Source organism: Schistocerca americana, chromosome 2, assembly GCF_021461395.2.
Source record: "Schistocerca americana isolate TAMUIC-IGC-003095 chromosome 2, iqSchAmer2.1, whole genome shotgun sequence".
NCBI classification, from domain to species: domain Eukaryota; kingdom Metazoa; phylum Arthropoda; class Insecta; order Orthoptera; family Acrididae; genus Schistocerca; species Schistocerca americana.
The window spans coordinates 919624924-919637337 of record NC_060120.1 but is presented as its reverse complement, the minus strand read 5'-3'; the positions used below and the strand labels follow the sequence as shown (position 1 = coordinate 919637337).

General features: G+C 42.8%; 1 protein-coding gene across 1 annotated transcript in view; it reads right to left on the bottom strand.

Moving 5' to 3' along the window:
* The window catches only part of LOC124594877, a 307913-nt gene that overhangs the window by 229026 nt on the left and 66473 nt on the right, over positions 1-12414 (bottom strand). The window lies entirely within an intron of this gene.

Below are 12414 nucleotides of genomic sequence, written 5' to 3'. Positions count from 1 at the left end.
GGGTAAGCCTCCGACCTCACGTTCTGTGAAACGCGGACGCCTGACTGCAGTCTCCTCGTGGTTTCACCACATTGCCACCAGTTTCCATGGATGATCACGAAAGTAGCACGCGAAAGGCCGACGAACGTCGCCATTCCCGAGATTCTCGTTCCCAGATGCCGGGCTTAACAGGCTGCCTTTTGTCAAAGTCGCTTACGTCAGTCGAGTTCCCCATTTGCGGCCGGTACCGTTATTAGAATAATCCTCGTTCGACCTTGCTCCGCTTACATCCTGCCTTACCGCTTCACGTGCCGCCAACGCTAACATATGGTTCAAACTCGCCGGGGGCAGTAGTCATTATGTTTTGGTTCATCACTGTCTGTTTGCCTGTCATCACGAATAAATCTTGTAGCTAGATAGGAGTGGAAAAAAAGTCTGACCAACACGGTGTCAATATTCTGTGGATGACATACGTACAGAATTAATGTCTACGACGAGATTTGCCAACACATGCTGAAAAGGAGGTTCGACTTACAGTGAAGATACATTATAGTGGGAAAAGAATTTGCCACGGAATTTATGAAACAGACTAAATAATATTGTCTATGTTCTACAGCAGTGTTTCCGAACCTTTCTGACATCTTTAACTGCGAGTGCAATCAGATATTTTACAGCAGTCACCCTTCCCCCCTAGCGCCCCCTGCCTTGCCTTTACCATCACCAGTAATAATGAGCGTCGTCGTAACTGCCGTCTGCTTCACGTCTGCTGTGCAGCGAGCTACCTTAATTTGAGTATTAACTGTATTTTTCTTACTTGTCACTTATTCTTCCGTGTGTTTTTGCTTTTAGGAAGCTTTAATTGTCGAGTACTAGTAATAGTGTTCCATAGATTACGTGTTTGTTTTGAATACAGTCAGAGAGTACCTTTAGTCAGCTGTGGTGCCAGTAGTGCTAGCGTTTGTTTTGAGTACAGTCCAGCGACAGGTAGTGCTTATTTTCATTGTTTTCAACAAGAAGTGTCTAGTAACTACAGTTTAGTCAGCTATCAGCCGCCTTTAGTGAATCAGTAGTCTAGTTAAAAGTTGATTAACTCTCTACAGTAAACTGATTTCTTAGGATGTATAGGATGTGTGACTGCTGTGTACGGACGCAAGAGGAGCCGGCCACTGTTCGCGAACAGCTGAACGTGTTGATGGCTGCGGTCAGCCGTCTTCAGGCTGCTGCATCGGAGTGTAGCGGCAGTGGGGAGTCTGGTGCGTCGCATGGTACACCCCAGGTGTTACATGCTTCACCCACTGTCCCTGTTGTCGAGACACCTTCGCGGGTACCGGGCGCGGTTGGGGAGTGGCGGGTTCAGTGGCGTACACGGCGCACGAGGGGGAGAGTAAATGTGGAGGTTGGCCGTGTGGCATCGCCCGCTCTGCCTGTGAGTGGACATGTGGCCGCTCCTTCAGCAAGGTCCGAGCAGGCACACGGGGGGAGGGGTTTATTAGTTATTGGGAGCTCCAACGTTAGGCGGGTGATGGAGCCCCTTAGGGAAATAGCGGAAAGGTCGAGGAAGAAGGCCAGTGTTCACTCTGTCTGCTTGCCGGAGGGTCTCATCCGAGATGTGGAGGAGGCCCTGCCGGCGGCGATAGAGAGCACTGGGGGCACCCGACTGCAAATTGTTGCTCATGTCGGCACCAATGACTCCTGCCGTCTGGGTTCAGAGGTCATCTTCAGTTCGTACAGGCGGTTGGCGGAATTGGTGAAGGCGGAAAGCCTCGCTCGCGGGGTGGAATCAGAGATAACTATTTGTAGTATCGTTCCCAGAACCGATCGCGGTCCTCTGGTTTGGAGCCAGAGGCTCAGACGATTCTGCGGAGATCTGGGGTGGAAATTTCTCGACCTCCGCTATCGGGTGGAGAAATGTAGGGCCCCCCTGAATAGGTCAGGCGTGCACTACACGCCGGAAGCGGCTACAAGGGTAGCGGAGTACGTGTGGAGTGCACATGGGGGTTTTTTAGGTTAGAGAATTCCCTCCCTAGGCCCGACAAGACGCCTCCTGAGACGCGGCAAGGTAGGAGTAGGCTAAATGCAACAGGGAATAACAATATTAATGTGCTAATAGTAAACTGCAGGAGCGTCAATAGAAAGGTCCCAGAACTGCTCTCATTAATAAACGGTCACAACGCCCATATAGTACTAGGGACAGAAAGTTGGCTGAAACCAGACGTAAACAGTAATGAAATTCTAAACTCAGATTGGAATGTATACCGCAGAGACAGGCTGGACAGTGAAGGGGGAGGCGTGTTTATAGCGATAAGAAGTGCAATAGTATCGAAGGAAACTGACGGCGATCCGAAATGTGACATAATTTAGGTGAAGGTCACGGTTAAAGCAGGCTCAGACATGGTAATTGGAAGTCTCTATAGGCCCCCTGGCTCAGCAGCTGTTGTGGCTGAGCACCTGAAGGATAATTTGGAAAACATTTCGAGTAGATTTCCCCACCATGTTCTGGGTGGAGATTTTAATTTGCCGGATATAGACTGGGAGACTCAGACGTTCATAACGGGTGGCAGAGACAAAGAATCCAGTGACATTTTTTAAGTGCTTTATCTGAAAACTATCTTGAGCAGTTAAACAGAGAACCGACTCGTGGGGATAACCTATTAGACCTCCTGGTGACAAGCAGATCCGAACTATTTGAAACAGTTAACGCAAAACAGGGAATCAGCGATCATAAAGCGATTACTGCATCGATGATTTCAGCCGTAGATAGAGATATTAAGAAAGGTAGGAAAATTTTTCTGTTTAGCAAAAGTGACAAAAAGCAGATTACAGAGTACCTGATGGCTCAACACAAAAATTTGGTCTCAAGTACAGATAGTGTTGAGGATCAGTGGACAAAGTTCAAAACCATCAAGATCGTAAGAAGTGTAAAAGAGCCACCGTGGTACAACAACCGATTTAGAAAACTGCTGCGGAAGCAAAGGGAACTTCACAGCAAACATAAACATAGCCAAAGCCTTGTAGACAAACAAAAATTACGCGGAGCGAAATGTAGTGTGAGGAGGGTTATGTGAGAGGCGTTCAATGAATTCGAAAGTAAAGTTCTATGTACTGACTTGGCAGAAAATCCTAAGAAATTTTGGTCTTATGTCAAAGCGGTAGGTGCATCAAAACAAAATGTCCGGACACTCTGTGACCAAAATGGCACTGAAACAGAGGATGACAGACTAAAGGCCGAAATACTAAATGTCTTTTTCCAAAGCTGTTTCACAGAGGAAGACCGCATTGTAGCTCCTTCTCTAGATTGTCGCACAGATGACAAAATGGTAGATATCGAAATAGACGACAGAGGGATAGAGAAACAATCAAAATCGCTCAAAAGAGGAAAGGCCGCTGGACCTGATGGGATACCAGTTCGATTTCACACAGAGTACGCGAAGGAACTTGCCCCCCCCCCCCCCTTCTTGCAGCGGTGTACCGTAGGTCTCTAGAAGAGCGTAGCGTTCCAAAGGATTGGAAAAGAGCACAGGTCATCCCCGTTTTCAAAAAGGGACGTCGAACAGATGTGCAGAACTATAGACCTATATCTCTAACGTCGACCAGTTGTAGAATTTTGGAACACGTATTATGTTCGAGTATAATGACTTTTCTGGAGGCTAGAAATCTTGTCTGTAGGAATCAGCATGGGTTTCGAAATAGTCGGTCGTGTGAAACCCAGCTCGCGCTATTCGTCCACGAGACTCAGAGGGCCATAGACACGGGTTCCCAGGTAGATGCCGTGTTTCTTGATTCCGCAAGGCGTTCGATACAGTTCCCCACAGTCGTTGAATGAACAAAGTAAGAGCATATGGACTATCAGACCAATTATGTGATTGGATTGAAGAGTTCCTAGATAACAGAACGCAGCATGTCATTCTCAATGGAGAGAAGTCTTCCGAAGTAAGAGTGATTTCAGGTGTACCGCAGGGGAGTGTCTTAGGACCGTTGCTATTCACAATATACATAAATGACTTTGTGGATGACATCGGAAATTCACTGAGGCTTTTTGCGGATGATGCTGTGGTATATCGAGAGGTTGTAACAATGAAAAATTGTACTGAAATGCAGGAGGATCTGCAGCAAATTGACGCATGGTGCATGGAATGGCAATTGAATCTCAATGTAGACAAGTGTAATGTGCTGCGAATACACAGAAAGATAGATCCTTTATCATTTAGCTACAAAATATCAGGTCAGCAACTGGAAGCAGTTAATTCCATAAATTATCTGAGAATACGCATTAGGAGTGATTTAAAATGGAATGATCATATAAAGTTAATCGTTGGTAAAGCAGATGCCAGACTGAGATTCATTGGAAGAATCCTAAGGAAATGCAATCCCGACAACAATGGAAGTAGGGTACAGTACGCTTGTTCGCCCACTGCTTGAATACTGCTCAGCAGTGTGGGATCCGTACCAGATAGGGTTGATAGAAGAGATAGAGAAGATCCAACGGAGAGCAGCGCGCTTCGTTACAGGATTATTTAGTGATCGCGAAAGCGTTACGGAGATGATAGATAAACTCCAGTGTAAAACTCTGCAGGAGAGACGCTCAGTAGCTCGGTACGGGCTTTTGTTGAAGTTTCGAGAACATACCTTCACCGAAGAGTCAAACAGTATATTGCTCCCTCCTACGTATATTTCGCGAAGAGACCATGAGGATAAAATCAGAGCCCACACAGAAGCGTACCGACAATCCTTCTTTCCACAAACAATACGAGACTGGAATAGAAGGGAGAACCGATAGAGGTACTCAAGGTACCCTCCGCCACACACCGTCAGGTGGCTTGCGGAGTATGGATGTAGATGTAAAGCGTATGGCATTGGTGGCCGGGAGACCCCTCGCGGGGCGGATCGGCCGCCGCTCCACAAGTTCTTTAACGCCACTACGGCGACTTGCGAGTGAATGAGGATGAAATGATGATGAAAGACACACAACACCCAGTCATCTCGAGGCAGAGAAAATCAATGACCCCGCCGGGAATCGAAGCAAGAACGCTACCGCAAGACCACGAGCCGCGGACACCATCAGCAGTCTTAGCGGCTAACTCAACTTTAGAATGAAAAAAAAATTTCTTAAAACATTTTAGTTTTTAAAATGATAAAAGATAAATGTTTATTTTTTGTACATGCTTTATTTAAACGCAAGCTAATGAATCTACGAGACAAATGGTAGTGCTTACTTCTTACAACTTTTTTTATAGAATGAGAAAGAATTTCTCATTGCATCACGAATGCTATCTACAACTCCTCCTCAGAAAAGAAAGCCAACTATCAACATTGATGGCACCCTCGTTTAAATCGGCAAAACTAAAACATCTGCGCAATACTGTGGCCTAATGTTTATAAATCACTTCATTCATGGACTCATTTCTGAACAGGGACGAATTATAAGAACTCTGCTTGCCAGTGATTTACGCCTCGCCGTTTAATAATAATAATTATAATAACGCAGCAGTGTAGTAGCCATCATGTAGTAACTAGTGCATTGTCCTGTCAGTTATTTCGCCGGCCGGAGTGGCCGAGCGGTTCTAGGCGCTACAGTCTGGAACCGCGCGACCGCTACGGTCGCAGGTTCTAATCCTGCCTCGGGCATAGATGTGTGTGATGTCCTTAGGTTAGTTAGGGGACTGATAAAATGGTTCAAATGGCTCTGAGCACTATGCGACTTAACTTCTGAGGTCATCAGTCGCCTATAACTTAGAACTAATTAAACCTAACTAACCTAAGGACATCACACACATCCATGCCCGAGGCAGGATTCGAACCTGCGACCGTAGCGGTCACGCGGTTCCAGACTGAAGCGCCTAGAACCGCACGGCCACACCTGCCGGCGGGACTGATAACCTCGGAAATTAAGTCCCATAGTGCTCAGAGCCATTTGAACCATTTTTTTGTCAGTTATTTCGTTTACTGTTGCGAAGTGAATAATGAAATTATTTCTGGGAACTACATGCAACTTAGACACGGGATTTTCAGGAGATAAGCATATGTGACGTAAATGTCTCAATTTTACTGCCACAGATGCGTGGTACAAAGCTTACGGGTAGTGGGTAGACTATGGGGGGAAGATGATGTTCACACACTCGTTTCACAAGCTGTAACCTCTACTACCTTGTCCCTCTTTAGTACTGGTATTTTAAAAAATTTATTTATTAGTAACTAACATAATAAATCTGTCCGCCCCCGGTAGCTGAGTGGTCAGTGCTTCAGAATGTCAATTCTAAGGGTCCGGGTTCGATTTCCGGCTTGTTCGGAGATTTTATCCGCTCAGGGACTGGGTGTTGTCCTAATCATTATCATTTCATCCCAATCGACACGCAAGTCGCTGAAGTGGCGTCAAATTGAAAGACTTGGTCCCGGCGCAGGGTCTACCCGAAGGGTACAACCCTTACAGAATATTGATAATAGTAAAGATGCTTCTACAAAGTTTAATCTTGTGGCCGGATCGCAGTTGAACCCTAATGTTTCTATACCTCAGAAAATTATTACTCCCAGGTTGGAAAAATGAACTATAGCACAATTATACAGCTTGTAACAGGTAAAAGTGCAGATATTTTTATATGTAGTACCTTAATATGTACAAAGAGTTGCTTGTTTTTTCTCAGCGTCGAGCGGTCTTCCCACAAATACGTCGTAAACTTTACGACTTGATGTTCTCTGCACCGCCATAACTGCACCATTAAGTCAAATATTTCTGTCAGACTAACCGCTCTGCGTCTACGAGTCCACACTTCAAAACCTGACCTGCTGCCCAGAGGAAAATAAGCATTAATGCCTTCATCTTGACACATGAACTTGGAACTTAAAACACACGACTTGTAGTAACTATTAGTCTACAGATGACGTAAATACCGATGTAATGTTGTTCAGTACACCGTCCTAAGTCACCGACGGAAATATCTGCATTTATACCCATTGCGCCCTTCATAATGATGGCTGATGTAATGTACTGTGATTCATGAATCACGATAGTATTCTCTAGAAAACGTGAATAAACAGAAATCATATCATGAATAATGTGAGTTGATTTTCTTATCCTACAGTGAACGTAGTACAAGAATGTCGATTGAGTGAAATGGCGTAAGTATGTAACGCCGGAAATGCATATCCTCCTATTTCCATCTATTGTACTATACATTTTTTCCTTATTTTGTTACCTGAAGAAATGACATTTCTGCGTCTTTATATATTGTAATTGTTTTACAATTTGTATATATATATATTTATGCATTTATGTTGATGTATAATAGGTTTGTTTTGTAAATACTATTTGTATTTTTACGCCGGGTCTTGCCTAGGGAAAACTATGCTATCGAACGATTACGTCGATAGGTCTTGTGGGGAACCAAAGTGTTTAGGATCTTTGGTGGTGTTCACTCTGCCGCGTGGAGCGCGGACAGAGGAGAGTCTGGCTGGAGTAGGGCGGTGGAGCAGGTGTGTTGAGTGACGCTCCCGCGAGTTGCCGCGCTTTTGGGGTTTGGCAGCATGTAATTGCGCTCGACTTGCTATGATAGTTTCTGGCACGGTGTCGCGGACGGGAAATATTAGCTGGCACGCATCAAGAGCCCGTTTCGCCTGGTGACCGTATCGAGAAGAAGGCGCGCCAACAACCAGCTTCTGCAACAGCGACGACCGACAATAAGTGACTGTCGCCACCTCCTCGATCGACGACTTCAAACCTTCAATCAACCAACACGGAAGACTGAAAGCACGTAAAGTTTTAGAACTGTATGGCAGATCTCAGCTTTTCAAACTGTTCCATTTGCATCACTAAAATGCAGCAACTTAGCACGAACCTTTGTTGCTCATTGTCCCAATTGCATTACCAAGCAGGGTCCCTTCCTTTTCCGAAATGAACCCGTGTGTCGTTGATATTCAAACGCCAGCATTAAAGTAATATCATTCCATTTCACTGATTTAATTTCAAAGTTTAGTTAAAGTATTCATAGCTGGCTACAATATTTAGATTACACAAGCACAAATTAAGAGTGCGAGTTTTGTTACCATATTTTAACTTACCTGTGACTGCAGCTCAGCTTCGTACGTACTAAATTTTACTATTATTAATTATTCAAAATCATTTAATTCAAGTTCAAAGTTAAATCTCTTATTTCTAAATTGCGTAGATTCCAGTAGCTTTTGAGGTGATTGTCGAGGTAGCCCAAGACTAACCTTATTTAATTTAATTTCGTAGTGCTTCAGAAGCAAAGTTTTCTATTAATTTCAGTCACTAAATTAACTTTCAATTTTCCGGTTTTATTAATCCATTTGCTAAATTAAGTCAGAGCGTAGCGAAATTTATTACTTCTGACAAACATTCAGTTTTCACACAACACGTGTCAACCTTCAGTTGCCACGCTTTTAGTGATAATTATATGTGCATTAACCTTTCTTTTTCAGTTATTATAGTAGTTGTCCATAGGACTGGCGAAAGTAATTTTCCCCAAATATCAAATATCTAACTAACCCCAGTTAATTGTTAACGTACCGACCGCACATTTACTTTCTTCATTAACTTTACCCTTTTTCAAAATTAATTTCCACCTATTTCATTTGCATTTTTCCTTTCATTTAGATGTAACCCTTTCCTCCCTCTTTACCGACAGATTAACTTCGGTGATGATTGCTTTTCCCAAATTTCCATTAGGTACACGTGGTTTAATTTGTCACTGTCATTAAGGGGGGTCGGACGTCAAACGGGCCGACTTGGAGCAGGAGAGGCACCACAGGACATTTTATTTTCTACTGTCTATATTTTTACAAATAAATTCATAAAACTTTGTCAGCATGACCAGGAAGGATTCAGGATTCACACTCATAGCATTGAAAGTGCAAAAAAATAACAAAATAAATTTTTTTTAGATATGAAATTTCATTATTTTTTTACTTACTGTTAGCCGCATTTGTTGCTATGGGTACATTTTTCTTCACAAGTAAGAGAGATCCTTTGATGAATTTTGCACAGCATACAAACCATACTTACAGGTGTATGAAACTCTAGAATTTTCCAAATCTATTAAAAAATGTGGTAAAATTGAGATAATTAACTACAAAACTTAATTTTTTTCTAAACATAAAGTTTAGAACGTAATTGCTCATTCATTTTTTCATAAATGAAATAGATTCTAGAGTTTCAGACACCTGTAAGTATGGTTTGTATGCAGTGCATAATTCATCGAACAGTCTCTCTTACTTACGAAGAAAAGTGTACCTATAGCAACAAATGCAGCCAATAGTAAGTGAAAAAATGATGAAATTTCACGTGTAAAAAAATTATTTTGTTATGTTTTTGAACTTACGCTGCTACGAGTGTGAATCCTGAATCCTTCCTGTTCATGCTGACAACGTTTTATGAATTTACTTGTAAAAGAATAGACAGTGGAAATTAAAATGTCCTGTGGTGCCTCTCCTGCTCCAAGTCGGCCCGTTTGACGTCCAACCCCCCTTAAGGTCGATAAGTGAGGGGGAGGTTACAAGCAGAGTTACGCAAAGACTCTGTTTAGGAAATATCTTCGGAAGTTTCCTGCAGCATTAGTAGCTTCCTCCTGCGTCTCTTTCCTCGACGGCACTGAAGCTGTTCCGTGGCAAGGCTGGCAGGTAGTATGAATTTGCAGGCCAAAAAGTCACAAGTTAGTGGAAATGCTACGTTCGTAGTGAATAACCTGCGTCCGAGATATTTGTGGACGCAGATAATTTCACGGACAGGTGCGCTTCCAGAAAGAAGCACACCGCATTTCTTGGAGCTCAGTTTGCTTTACTCTCAAGGAAGGTGGTGCTGCTCTTGTGGCATGGGAGCAGGTGTTGCCCAGAGTTAACGAATGGGCTTCTACACATGCAGGTAGAAGAGGCTCCACTGTGCTGGAGAACTGCGCCTTCTTTACGAGATCGCCCGAGAGCACTTGAGAAGATGGCGCGCCATAAACATCTTTGGCCGCACAGTGATATCCTTGTGAGGCTTGCGCGAAGGACGTTTACGATCGTTTTTCTCACGGACGCCACGTCTCGCTTCTAGAATCTCTTTTCTTATCCGTTGTACGGGAACCATCATTCCTGGCGCAAGAGCTGCCTGACAGTTTTGTGACGACCGTTTAGCGATCACGTTCTTGCAGGATTAATTATCAATTTATCTATTCAAAAGCTCTCTACCCGACGGCGAAGAGTTCCAGCAGACTTTCGACATTAAATTTTAATTGCTGTTGCTATAAGAACACGCTGCGAGTAGGTGTAGTGCGTGCAGCAAATCGTGTTTGCGGCAAAGAAGTGATGACAAATCACGTCTAGTTTGTATGAAAATAAGTCTAAGAACTGTTATGAAAACGCTTGTCTTAAATTGTGAATTACTGACTCACCTGAGGACACAGTTGCTTTCCAGAAATGCATAGTTTATACAGCAATATATACTGGGTGATCAAGAAGTCAGTATAAATTTGAAAACTTAATAAACCACGGAATAATGTAGATAGAGAAGAAAAAATTGACACACATGCTTGGAATGACACGGGGTTTTGTTAGAACCAAAAGAAACAAAGTTCACAAAATGTCCGACAGACGACGCTGGACAGCAAAACGTCAGTGACTGCGCATGAAAATCGTGTATAAAAGGAGCTTGGCCTCCCAGGTCCCCAGACCTCAGTCTGTGCGATTATTGGCTTTGGGGTTACCTGAAGTCGCAAGTGTATCGTGATCGACCGACATCTCTAGGGTTGCTGAAAGACAACATCCGACGCCAATGCCTCACCATAACTCCGAATATGCTTTACAGTGCTGTTCACAACATTATTCCTCGACTACAGCTATTGTTGAAGAATGATGGTAGACATATTGAGAATATCCTGTAAAGAACATCATCTTTGCTTTACTTTGTTATGCTATTTATTGCTATTCTGATCAGATGAAGCGCTATCTGTCGGACATTTTTTGAAGTTTTGTATTTTTTTGGTTCTAATAAAACCCCCTGTCATTCCAAGCATGTATGTCAATTTGTACCTCTCTATCTACCTTATTCCGTGAGTTATTCAGTTTTCAAATTTATACTGACTTTTTCATCACCATATTATATATATATATATATATATATATATATATATATATATATATATATATATATATATATGGCGGTATTATAATGGGAAATAGAAGTGCAGACCTATGTTGTAGGCTGCTTTTAAGTCGGTGCCATGTTGCATACACCACAACTTGTGCAAACTACTGCTTACGATTGAAACGTCCCCTTAGAAAAATTATACAAGACTTTGCTTAACCTGACACACAATATTTTTAGCGCAACGCAATCGGACTTTCAAAAAATCCCTACAAAAGAATGGTCCTGACTAACATTAAACTATACCTTTCACAAATCACTTACCTCACAAAAATCTTCGCTACTCGGAACTACTGCAAAACAGCGAGCGCCACTACTGCCAGCTAAATAAAAGATTCAAACTACGGAAGGCACTAACTACTGATAGGCCTAGTAGGAAATGAAAGATTTTAGTAGAGAACAAACAATGTATTTACCTTAATAGTCATAATATATATAGCAGTTCATGACAAATTACAAAACTCCGCCATCTCTCTCCCCACATCCACCACTGCTGGCGGCTCACCTCCAACTGCGCAACGCTACGCGCTGTTCGCAGCCAGCTGCCTAACACTACAATGGCGAGCATTACAACAATGCAAAGCAGCCACAGACTGCACACGCACAGCCAGTGATTTTCATACAGAGGTGGCGTTACCCCAATAAGAAAACCTAAACAGCCTACTTACACGATTGCTTATTGCCCTTAACTCATGTCGTGCGCACACATTTCTTTTAAACAGAAAACGTTACAGTGCTTTTGTAAATAACACTTCAGGAAAATATTTTCAGACGTTTTTATGGTCTTAAATACATATTTGATCCAGTAAAACGACTAATTTCGCCTCATCAGTGTACGTTTCGAACAACGAAAGGAGAAGTATGCGATGTGAAAAGGCTGCTTTCGTAACCCAGCAGCTTTCTTAAGACAGAATCGCGAAACTGATGTTCGGTCTATGCTCTGTTCCCGAAGATGCTGAGGACATATTTTGCTGTTTGGGCGGTTTCCAGTCTTCCCTTATCACATCGTTCATCCAGAGAATTGGGCAGATAGGAAATATAAAGAAAAATGTCAGAACTCAAACCACTAAAGTAAAAGCAAACATTGCAACCAAGATTCGTGTGCGAGGGTCATTCAATAATTAGAGACAAATTGGTTTGGAGAAAAAGAGCGTTTATTTTTACAAAAGAATACTTTCTCTGCTTTCTAACATAATTCCCATGACCATTTATGCACTTGTTCCGTCGGGGTACAAGCTTTTTATTCCGGCTGCAAAGAAATCTTTATCTTGATGTTTGAACCAATTTCCCGCAAACGTTTT